The sequence below is a fragment of the Convolutriloba macropyga genome, unplaced genomic scaffold, assembly GCF_964194025.1.
Source record: "Convolutriloba macropyga unplaced genomic scaffold, txConMacr16.3 SCAFFOLD_1804, whole genome shotgun sequence".
NCBI classification, from domain to species: Eukaryota; Metazoa; Xenacoelomorpha; order Acoela; family Convolutidae; genus Convolutriloba; species Convolutriloba macropyga.
Window position 1 is genome coordinate 1 of NW_027451078.1, and position 11,387 is coordinate 11,387.

Below are 11,387 nucleotides of genomic sequence, written 5' to 3' on the forward strand. Positions count from 1 at the left end.
GCATCTTCAAATTGGTTGAACAAACATTTATAATGCGAACAAATTTAAATTTTGCTAGCCTTTTGGAGTCCAAATAAAAGTAGAGCAGGTGAAATTTTAGCAGATGGTAGAAACTTTAGAGAATGAATACTTAAATTTTTGTCATTAATAATTTCACAATAGAATTATCAATTTTCACACATAGCATGCATTGATTTCATTTAATTGTAAAATTGAACTAACCGTATTAGGATGACCATAAACACAAAGGCCGACGGAGTTGTTGATGAACCAACAATAATGCAAATTTGCTGAGTTGTTTACTTAACACCAGAACCCACCATAATTTGACTTGTAATATCGCAAACTAGTAAATTGTATCGAACAAGAAAATGAAGAAAGGTGCTAAAATCATGAAAGTAGTGGTGACGAGCCGGGAAAGGAAATTGACAGAGCGAGAACTAAAGAGGAGGATGAAGTCGTTAGACGTGGATGCGCGTGTGCTGATCCGTATGACACAGATAGCACAGGGGAGGTTGTTTGCTGCAAGGGGAGAAGAATCGAATAGTGGAAATGAGTCGGAGGAGGAATGGCTAAGAATAATGAGGGCGGAAGAGAGTAAAAACTAAAACTGTATAGACTAAACTTAAACTATTATCATCATCTCATCATCGCATCATCATCGTTATCGTATTGTATATTTTGCTTTAGGGATTTAGTTTATTGTGGTTTCGGGACAACTTTCCGCACCGGGCTAATATGACCCGTTCCGTCATCCGTGACCGAGAATGCAAGATAGATTGCGGGAACCGATGGGCCAGCATGCGTGCCCGTTTAACATTCCCATTGACCCTCTGATTGTCCAGGGGAACTGATATACACGTAAATATTCGCTGATAGCGACCGGGCAATCATCCGTAGGTCGGTCGAACTCAATTCGGTGACGTCTTCGACCGATTTACTCGAACGAACCCCATCGGGGAGGTCGAACAAATAACGGTCTGGTCCTGATTTTCGCAGGCGTTTCACCCAGTCCTCGATAATTCCGCCAGAGTCGCGGGCACCCGTTAGTACTACTGATAGAGCAGAGCACACGCAGTTGTACCTATGATGACCAGTACGCAGAGTCTCGATTCGGAACTGGGTGACGTCAAGAGATTCCGAACTAAAACGATGCAGTTATTTAATTATCATCGTATTTAAACATAGTACGTGTAATATACTATAATACTCACTTTTTGAAAGCTGGAGAAAGCGGGTGGGTACCGTTAGAAGGTATCCCCAATTGTTTGCATAGCCGTTCTACCCGCCGCTTGTCGAGGTGAACCATAGGTCCGGTTTTGCGAACTCCGATACGACGTTGGCACTCGTGGCATTGTGTCACAACTCGTTGACAAATCGGGCGTAATCTATCAACGTGGTACTTGCTACGAGCCAGACGCTCAAGTTTCACGCGGTTAAGGTGACCTTCGTCGTTATGCATCTTAAGCAGTGAAGAGTACGCGTCTTCATTGTGCAATACTCGTTTCTCACCCTTATAAAGTTTTCCGTCCCGGATACTGAATTGTCGAAGCTTCGTCCGGAAATGTCGTTCCTTACGAGTAAGAAGCTTTGACGATGTCAGGGAGAGCTTTTTGTAGTGTAGTAACTTGTTATATTCGTTAACATCCATTATAACTGAAAGAAAAGAGAGTTTTACAAAATTCGTAATTTTGGCCAAATCTGAAAATTTTTACAAGTTGGGACCGAAAATCTGTACACCCCCCCCGATTTTTTGAAGCCGATATGGCTGAACCAAGCTGGGGTCACCATCACCTTAGGGCACCCCTAAGCTATTTACAAACCAGGATTGGTAGTGCCAGCTTTACCCAGTCCGGAGCTATTAACACTTATGAGGGGAAAAAGTGATAATTTTGGGGAAAATCCGAAAATGCTGATTTTTGAGTTTCATGAACTCTAGTCATACTAGGGTGCAATAAGGCCCTGAGCCTACGCTTGATTAGGCCGAATACGAACCATACCCCACAAACCGCCCTAAGTAAACAAAAGACCCGGAAACACATATTTAGTAGGTAACTAAGTATAAGTCGACTTGTCGGCCATTTTGAACTTTTTGCTTGTTACGGACGTATGACGTGACCGGACCGTAACCCTATAGCGGACAAGCGGACGTGCGGACGGTATCCTAGGAACCCCCCTATGTAAACAAATCGCACGTAAGAACGGGAAAATCTGGAATTCGCATATATGTAAATTTGGCGGCCATCTTGACTGATATCTAATAAGTAAGTTTGGTATTTAACACGTCACCTTATTACGGCAGTGGTATTACGGAATGTAAACGAAGTAGCCAACCGTGGTATAGAAGGCTGAAAACCTTGTGCAGTAATGACGGTTATTTGGTTTGAGTAAACAAACTGTTTGCTCGGCTCAGTATATAAGCGGCTTACACTATAAGCGCAGCGCAGAAGTTGCAAATCGCGAACGAGTTAATTATCGATTGTTTGGCATAGTTTGCCGGTATTATTGAGCGAGAGGCTCTGGTTAATTGTTATTAAGCGTCGTTGCGTTTAACTTTGCCGGAGCGATTGAGCGAGAAGCTCTGAATAGTCGCTGTTACAGAATTAGAGTTATTTGGCTAAGTTTTGCCTGGTTTGATTGAGCGAGAAGCTCTGATTAGTCTTTGCGGTGCGGTTACATTATCGAGCACCGATTGTTGTTGCAAGTGAGCGAGAGGCTCTGGAACTTGCGTTATTCGATCGAGCAAGCGGCTCGGATTAGTTATAGTTGGCAGAGTTGCCTGTACCGTCGAGCATCGAGCTCGGATTGTGGTCTAGCGTGTTTAAAATCGCTAGACGGTTACTTAAGTAATAGAGCGATCGCTCTGATAGTTTGCGGGATTACCGACGTTTATAGCGGGTAGATAAACGCGTAGAATTGTATCGTTCCGTGGGAATTTGTCTAAACGTAGAAGTTTGTTGTGCTTAAGGATTACCAGTCAGTACTCTGAGTAGTTCTTAAGTGTATTATAGTTAGTGCTGTAAACTGTTACTTTAGTTGGGTTACCGTTGTACAGTTTGATTGTTTGTTGTATATTTACTATTATTCCGTTAGTTACTTACATATTTAGTTTATTAATTGAATAGTTGCACTAACTGTTTTGATCGAGCCGGAAGAGCAAATAAACGGGCAAATAACAAGAACGAACCACCAAACTAAAACCTTTCGAATTGTGAGATCTGGGCGCTAGTTCCCGTTCTAGGCTGCCTAATAAAGTTCAGAATCTTACAGTGGCGCTCCTGGGTGGGCGTTCTTGTTAGTTATTTGAATTACTATTTATACTATTTACCTTACGTTACCTAGTTATTAATTACGAATCGATTACCAGTTGTGATTTACTACTCCAATGGCAGAAGCAGGTGAACGAAATGCTGTCGATGAAGACGAGCTCGCTAGATTTGCGGAGTTCTTCGCAGCAGCGATGAGAAGAAACAACAACACCCTGTACTCGGGCGGAGCAGTCAGACCTGAGAAATTTCCATCGAACGGCTACCCAAACTGGGAGGACTGGAAAACTCACTTTGGGCACATCGCGACAGCCAACGGGTGGGGCGACGAGCAATGTCGAATGGCACTACCGACTTGCCTCACCAGTTGGGCGTTGGACGAGTTCTCCGCGATGCCCCAATTGTACAAGACCCAGCAGGATGGACAGCCGTCCCCGACGTTGCCGAGGATGCTGGGCTACCTAGACGGTAGGATGAGTGCTTTCCACTACCGAACAACTAGCAGGTTAGAGTTTAAGCCGATGGTGCAGGGTGAGAAAGAGAGCATTAAAGACTTTGCTCGCAGACTAAGATCCATGTGCGACATAGCCTTTGCGACGTACAATGCTGCCACCAAGGATGAATTCAACAGAGATCAGTTCATTGAAGGGTTGCTGGACGACGAGTTGCACGACCTTCTGATGAGGGAACAACCGCGCACCTTCCTGGAGGCACAGAATCGAGCATTGAGTTTGGAAGCTATTGGCAAGAACTCGCGGAAAAGAAGCCGCCGCCACATCGCGGCGGTGCGATCTGCTGACGAAGTGAGACAAACTAACTACGCTGGCCCAAGCAGGCGATCTAACGATGGTGATCATTCGAGGGACCATAGATATACGACCAGAGGTGAGACGGAGAGTGAGGAACAACAGTTCCCGAAGATGAATAACCGGATGCAAGCGATGGAGTGTTCCCTCAAAGAAGTACAGACAAGCATGAGTAAGATGCTGAATTCGATCCTACCCAAGCCACGGGAGGGACCCCGACAGGGTGCAGCAGCGGGCGCTGTCCCGCAGTTGTTCAACCCCTACCCGCCCGACAGTCGGCACGGGAAGCCGTTTGACAGAGTGAACAACCAGAACAGACAGTGGGCGAGCTGGAACAAGCCTCGCGGTAATGACTGTTGGCATTGTGGTCAAGAAGGGCACATAAGACGGAACTGCCCTCAGTATCGCGCTCCTTTAAACTAGGAGGGGCCGGGTCTCTGGGCGGATTCCACCCGGAGGGGTTTGTCCCGGCCGAATTCAGAAACAAGCCACAAAACTCAGGAAGCGGGCATAAGAAATACGGGAGTAAGTTTAGCAGTAACCACCAGCCCCAACTTCATCAAAATCAAGCAAACGTCTGCTCCTACGACCCAACGCCATCCGAAATAGCAGAGACAGTCGTGACAAGGAGACAGGATAACAACGATGAGGGTCCGGACGAAATTGATAAACCGGGTTTGTCACCCATGGTCGATGTCATAGCAGGAGGGATGGCCGTAAGGGCACTGATTGACAGCGGAGCCACAACGAACCTACTGCACATAGGAGCTTACAAGAGGATGCCGAACCCGCCGTTGATGACGAGCTTCGCCGGGAATTTACTACTAACGAACGGCAAGAAAACACCTGTGGTCGGAAGGACGAAACTCAAAGTGAAAGTGGGCTCTATAAACGATGAACTACCCGTGTTGGTGCTAGACGAAATGAATCCAGAGCTGATCATTGGATCGCGGACAATGGAGGAGTTCAGATGCTCACTGGACTTTGACTCAAACCAGTTCTGGACCGGGAAAGGCGAGGGCTCGGCAGTTCCCGTCGAAATGATCCCGCTGCAGGATCCCACACGCCTTGAAAAATGTCAAACTGCTACAGAAACCAACGATGGTCACCGGCACGACCAAACTGTTTCAGCTGACCGCCTGTCAGCTCCCGCGCATGCCACACGAGGTGCCCAGCATTACCCATTACAACCAGTCGTTAGCCCTAAAATACCTGGAGAACAACAGGAGACCGCAACTCCAACGATGACCCAAGCTGTGCAATCAGTAGGTTGGGAGTACGACAGTGACGTGGAAAAGATCCTCCAACTTACCGTCCCAGACATGGAAGACGGACCCCGAGAGAGACTGCAGGAGCTGGTCTGTAAATACCGAGATGTCTTTGCACTAAGAGACTCAGAATTGGGGACAACCGATCTGGTCGAACACCACATCGTCACCACGGACAGTAAGCCAATTAAAATACCGGCACATAGAATTTCCCCAGCCAAACTTCACATAGTAGAAGAGGAGGTGACTTCAATGCTGGAAAGAGGGGTCATACAGCCGTCGAACAGTCCCTATAGCGCGCCCATTGTGCTAGTGAAGAAGAAAGACGGAAGTACGCGGTTCTGTGTGGATTATCGGGCACTCAACAGTGTGACGATCAAAGACGCTTTCCCAATCCCGAAGATCGCTCAGACGTTCGACGCTCTGAGGGGAGCCAAGCTCTTCTCGTCGATGGACCTGGCAAGCGGATACTGGCAAGTGCCCATTGCCGAAGAGGACCGACACAAGACGGCGTTCGTAACCCCTGACGGCGGCCTCTACGAGTACCTCAAGATGCCTTTTGGATTGTCCAATGCTCCCGGAACTTTCCAGAGGCTGATGAATGAACTCTTTAGACGACACTTGTGGAAATGGGTACTGATTTTCCTGGACGATGTACTTGTCTACAGTGAGAATGAAGAAGATCACCTACAGCGCCTTGAAATGGTGTTCCAAACACTGCGCCAAGCCAACTTAAAACTGAAACCCAAGAAGTGTCGATTGTTCCAGAAGCAAGTGATCTTCTTGAGCCACGTGATCTCCGCAGACGGCGTGTCCCCGGACCCCGAGAAGGTCTCCGCCGTCAGTGACTGGCCTGTACCCAAGACCGTGAAACAAGTTAGATCTTTTGTTGGTTTCTGTAATTATTACAGGCGGTTTATTAAAGACTTCGCAAAAATTGCTCAGCCTTTGCATGAGCTGACCAAGAAGCAGACCCGGTTCAACTGGACGGTAGAATGCCAACTAGCGTTCGATCGCCTAAGGTTTGAGCTAACAACCGCACCCATGTTGCAGTTCCCGAAATACGATAGTCCATTCATCGTAGACACGGATGCAAGCAATGTGAGCCTAGGGGCGGTACTATCCAACATAGTGAACGGCGTGGAGCAACCCATCGTCTACGCAAGCCGAACCTTGAGTCGAGCAGAAGCGAACTACTCGACGACGAAAAGAGAAGCGCTGGCAGTGGTCCAAGCGCTGAAGTGGTTCCGACCTTACGTTTGGGGTTTGAAATTCATCATCCGAACAGACCACGCCAGTCTGCACTGGCTGTTCAGGCAGAACTCAGATGGGCAGACATTCCGAATGTTGCAGCACCTGCAGGAGTATGATTTTCAAGTGGTACACCGAGCAGGAAACCGCCATGCAAATGCTGACGGACTATCGAGAATGTTGGAGGACGAGCTCCCAGAGTGGCAACCAGGCGAACTGGAAGAGGCACTCGGAACTTGCCCGGAGGCAAAGTCCCTCGAGGAAGCGCTAAAGGGCTTAGGGCACAATACCGAACCTACACAGGCCGTGCGGTCAGGAGTCACTACCGGTCCGGACGAAGTTAGTATCACATGGAGTAGGACGCAGAGTAATGTGCGGGAACTCCAGGAGAAGGACGAAGCCATCTCCCAAATCCTCTACTGGGTACAGGATGGGACCATCAAAGACCGCCCAAGCTTGGGAACTAACCTTGTGACCAGGGCAGAGGCCACCAAGTATGGAGAAGAAGTACTGGCGTACTGGTCTCACTGGGACGAGCTCCTCATAAAGGATGGACTCCTGTATCGACGGAAAGAGAACGCCGAGGGGACCTGCTGCAGCTGGTAGTACCGGGTCCTTGCAGGAAAGAGATCTTGGATCAATTGCACGCATCACCCATCAGTGGAGGGCATCTTCACCTGGAGAAAACTCTAGGACGAGTCAAGCAACGATTCTGGTGGCCAAGGGTACGATTTGACGTGGAACGCAGATTACAGGTCTGCCTAGAGTGTGCTGCCCGCACCAAAGGGGGAAAGCGCCGAAAGGCAGATCTACAAACTTTTGAAGTAGGGATACGCTTCCACACAGTGGCCGCCGACATCATGGGCCCCTTAACTCGAGCAAAGGCCACGGGTGCAAAATATGTTCTCGCCCTAACTGACTACTTTACCAAGTATGTGGTTACAGTGCCTTTAGTGCAGACCGAAGCAAGAGACGTAGCCAAAGCAATCGTGGAGAACTGGGTCCTGCAGTTCGGAGTACCCGACGTCCTACATACGGATCAGGGCAAGAACTTTGGTAGTGAATTAATCGCCGAGATGTGTAAGCTGTTAAAGATTGATAAGTCACGCACTTCACCCTACCACCCAGAGGGGAACGGCCAGGTGGAAAGATTCAATCGCTCCATGGCTGACATGCTCTCAAAATACTGTGCCGAGTGCCCAGGCGATTGGGATGATCTTCTCCCGTACATCACGTTTGCCTACAACACGTCCGTACATAAGACAACGAATGCGACGCCCTTCAGCCTTGTTTACGGCCAAGAGTGCCAATACCCCATCGACCTCTTTTACCCGAAGTCGGACGACGGAAACCCAACCACCCCTTTCGTCGAGTGGCTAGACGGACAGTTTCGGGAAGCCCACATGCACGCCCGTGAGTTCTTGGGACACAACCAGAAGAGGCAGAAAGACCGGTTCCACAAAAAGGTGTTCGGAGAACCCTATAAGGTCGAAGACAGAGTTTGGATGTTCGCAAAACACAAACTGAAATCCAGGAAATTCTACAACAATTGGGAAGGGCCCTATGTGATCCTAAAGCGCGTCTCGGAGGTGAACTATAAGATAGCGAAACCGACAGCAAAGACCAAGTGGAAAATTGTTCACTTCAGCAACTTAAAACCGTACGTTGACGAGGACAGCGTCGCGGAGAGACAGCTAAGACCTCGTGGCTCAGCGACTGAACAGGACCGGATCGGAAACAAGGACTCAGCCGATGACGACGGAGTAGATGACGAGGAAGACCGCGAACCAGCGACTAGGGGAGCGCCCCCGGAAATCTCTCCTGGCCTAGCCAATGCAAAGCTCCAAGCGCGGAGGAGAGGCCAGCAAAGAGCCTTACTAGACTACGGACCAGAGTTGAGAGACCTGTTCGAAGAAGAGGAGGAAAGGGTCGACTCTGAGGGGACTCCTAACCCAAAAGCAATGGCGCTGGACACCCCAACCCCCACCAATAGAGAGCCATTAGAACTTGGAATTGGCTCGAACATACCCGTCGACCCAGGCCCTAGTGTCCAACCCCTGGAATCAGCAACAGGAGGGAAAGCAACCCCTCAGGCAACACCCAGAAAGTCAGCGGAGGACAGGACTCCCGCTGTCAACGAGCAACGAAATTATGCAGAGGGTAAAGACACAGACGGGGAACCTTCCGAGACACCTATTTCGCACCCAATCCCCAACGACTTGACACCAGAGCGAGGGGCGATGCCAGCCCAACCCACAACACCCCAGTCAACCCCTATACCACCAGAAGCTGGAAATCCAAGTCGGAAGCGAAACGAGCCGCGGCGAGGCACACGTGTGCGACCCCCAGTCCGACGGTTAGGGATAAACGATCGATAAAGGTCAGACTTAAACTTAAACAAACTATATGTACTCGAGCTGTAAGTATGCAAATATCAAACCGGCGTGACCATTAGGTTAAGCTTTGGGTCTCAATTTCTATGACATTGCCAGACATTAGGTAAACAATGAAAAGGTCACCGATTATTCGGTTAATAACTAAATTTGATTTGAGCCAGTTTGATACTTGACATACTTGAAATTCAGTAACTCATCTTGATGCTAAATTTTCTGAAACTTTTGCTATTGGGAGCCGTGTTTCGGCCGACGAATCCAGAAAGCAATCACACAGCCGGAGTTGTTTTCATCGCGGAAGACCTGACCATCCTACCAGAGGCCTATGAATCGATCTGGTTGACACTCCCGTACCCTGAAGCCCTTCCTTTCAACGAGAGTCTTCTACGTTCCGCGCATGACGACTTCCGGACTGGCCTAGCAGAGCAGTGGAAAGACTACGGAGGCAACATTTGCGCCGATGGACAATTAACAGAACGAGTGCTTAATCTCACACAGCATTACGTAGAAGACGTGGCAGAGGTGGCGCGACAAATCAACTCAATGGTGAAGCACCTCAAGGAAACCACGGCTACCACTGTCAATCACGACCAAGCGCACCAGGCACGGTCCAAACGCTGGGTGCTACCTCTTCTCGCGGGAATCGGGACCGCTTTGGTCCTGGCGCCGGTGCTCAAAGACGAATTCTGTCACCTGACCACTTCCCTGGGTTTCTGCGGCGAGACAAAACATATGCGACAGCTACAGAAAGAGAATCGCCAGTTGAACGAACAGCTTAAGAGTGTCACTCTAGCCACGGGCGAGAGACTCCATCTGATTGCAAGCTCTCTGAACCGTACCCAACACCAACTCCAACGGACAACACAGGGATCCAATGAGAACTTTCGGCGAATCCAGGCCGCATTTAACCAGCTGCTGGATCACACGCACACACAGACAGGGAATGACTACTGCGTCAGTGTGAAACCGCACACCCTCTACACGGACTTGTGGGCCCTGTCCCTATCAGCTTCGAACTTCTCGAGTGAACTCTATGATATACGGGAAGAACTGGTCACCTATCGAGCATCACTGACCGAGGTGGTTCACCAATGGCACCGAGCCATCAATGAGCTTACCGAGGGCAATCTGGCCAGCGACCTCGTAACCCCGGGAACGTGGAAGAAAGTCTTGGCCAACACCGACTATCGCCGAGGAAAGCCTGTCATCCCCCCAAATTCTTTGAATCTCTACTACCGGCTGGAGCTAGTGGAAGCCAGCTGGGCCGCTGAAGACGGTCTGTTCATCCGGCTGACAATACCGACCGCAGAGCGTCAAGGGCTGTACCAGAGCTATCGTGCGGTCAGCATACCGCAACCCATACCCTCAACAGAGACAGCGACGACCTATGCACTGACGAACGACATCCTCCTGACCACAGACGAGCGACGAGTTTTTGTAGGAATGACGATGTCTAATTTCGTGACCCAATGCCCGCTCAGTGGCAGAGTCCGGCTCTGCAAACGGCCATTCCTCTGGAACAAACTAACGAAGGATGACTGTTTGACCAACCTCTACTTGGGTCGAGAAGACGCAGCTATCCGAACGTGTCACCACACAGTAGTGGATTTACCAAAGGAAGTCACCGCCGAGTACCTCGAAGACTCCGTGTACCTAGTTTCTGCCAGATCGGACAATTACAGTTTCAGAAACTACTCCGCCACATCGAGGAAACCAGTGATGGTGCCCGGCTGTCGTAGCTGTCTGATCCGACCGCCGTGTGACGGCCACATCGAGAATTACAGCGGAAGCATGGAGTTACGAGCCGACTGGCGTAGTTGCGGACACGGCAATGGATCCATAATTCACATCCAACAACCCAGTTTGCTGACCGCCATTTTGGGCGAACTCGACCAAGCGGAGAAGCGTCTACTGGAGAGACCTGCTCCACCTCACCTGAAACGAGATCTACAACAGCGAGTGATGGAAGCCAGTCGCTTGAAGCTGGTGACCCTACCAGAGAAAGTGGTGGACAACCGCCGTATGAAAGAGCTAGCGAAACCCCTTGCAGAGGAAGTGGTGACCAGCCACGTGAGACATGAACCTTTCAGACGCAGCACAGCTTTCGCGGTGCTGGTGACAATATTGACGATGACTGTGATGGGCCTCGGAGTTTTAGCAGCGGCTCAGTTTGGACTTCTGACGTACCTCCAGAAATGGTGCCGAGACCACCTGTCAAAGTGTAGAAGGGAGGACGAACAGGGACAGGAAATGAAACCGACGCCTCGTGGGCTAAAACGAGGGAAAAAAGAGACTCTATCTGAAGAGGATGAGGATTGCCAGGAAGAGCAATGCAACGAAGGTCAGAGCTCTTCTCAGACAGGGGCCAATCAACCAGACTCACCGAAGACTCCAACTCAGGAA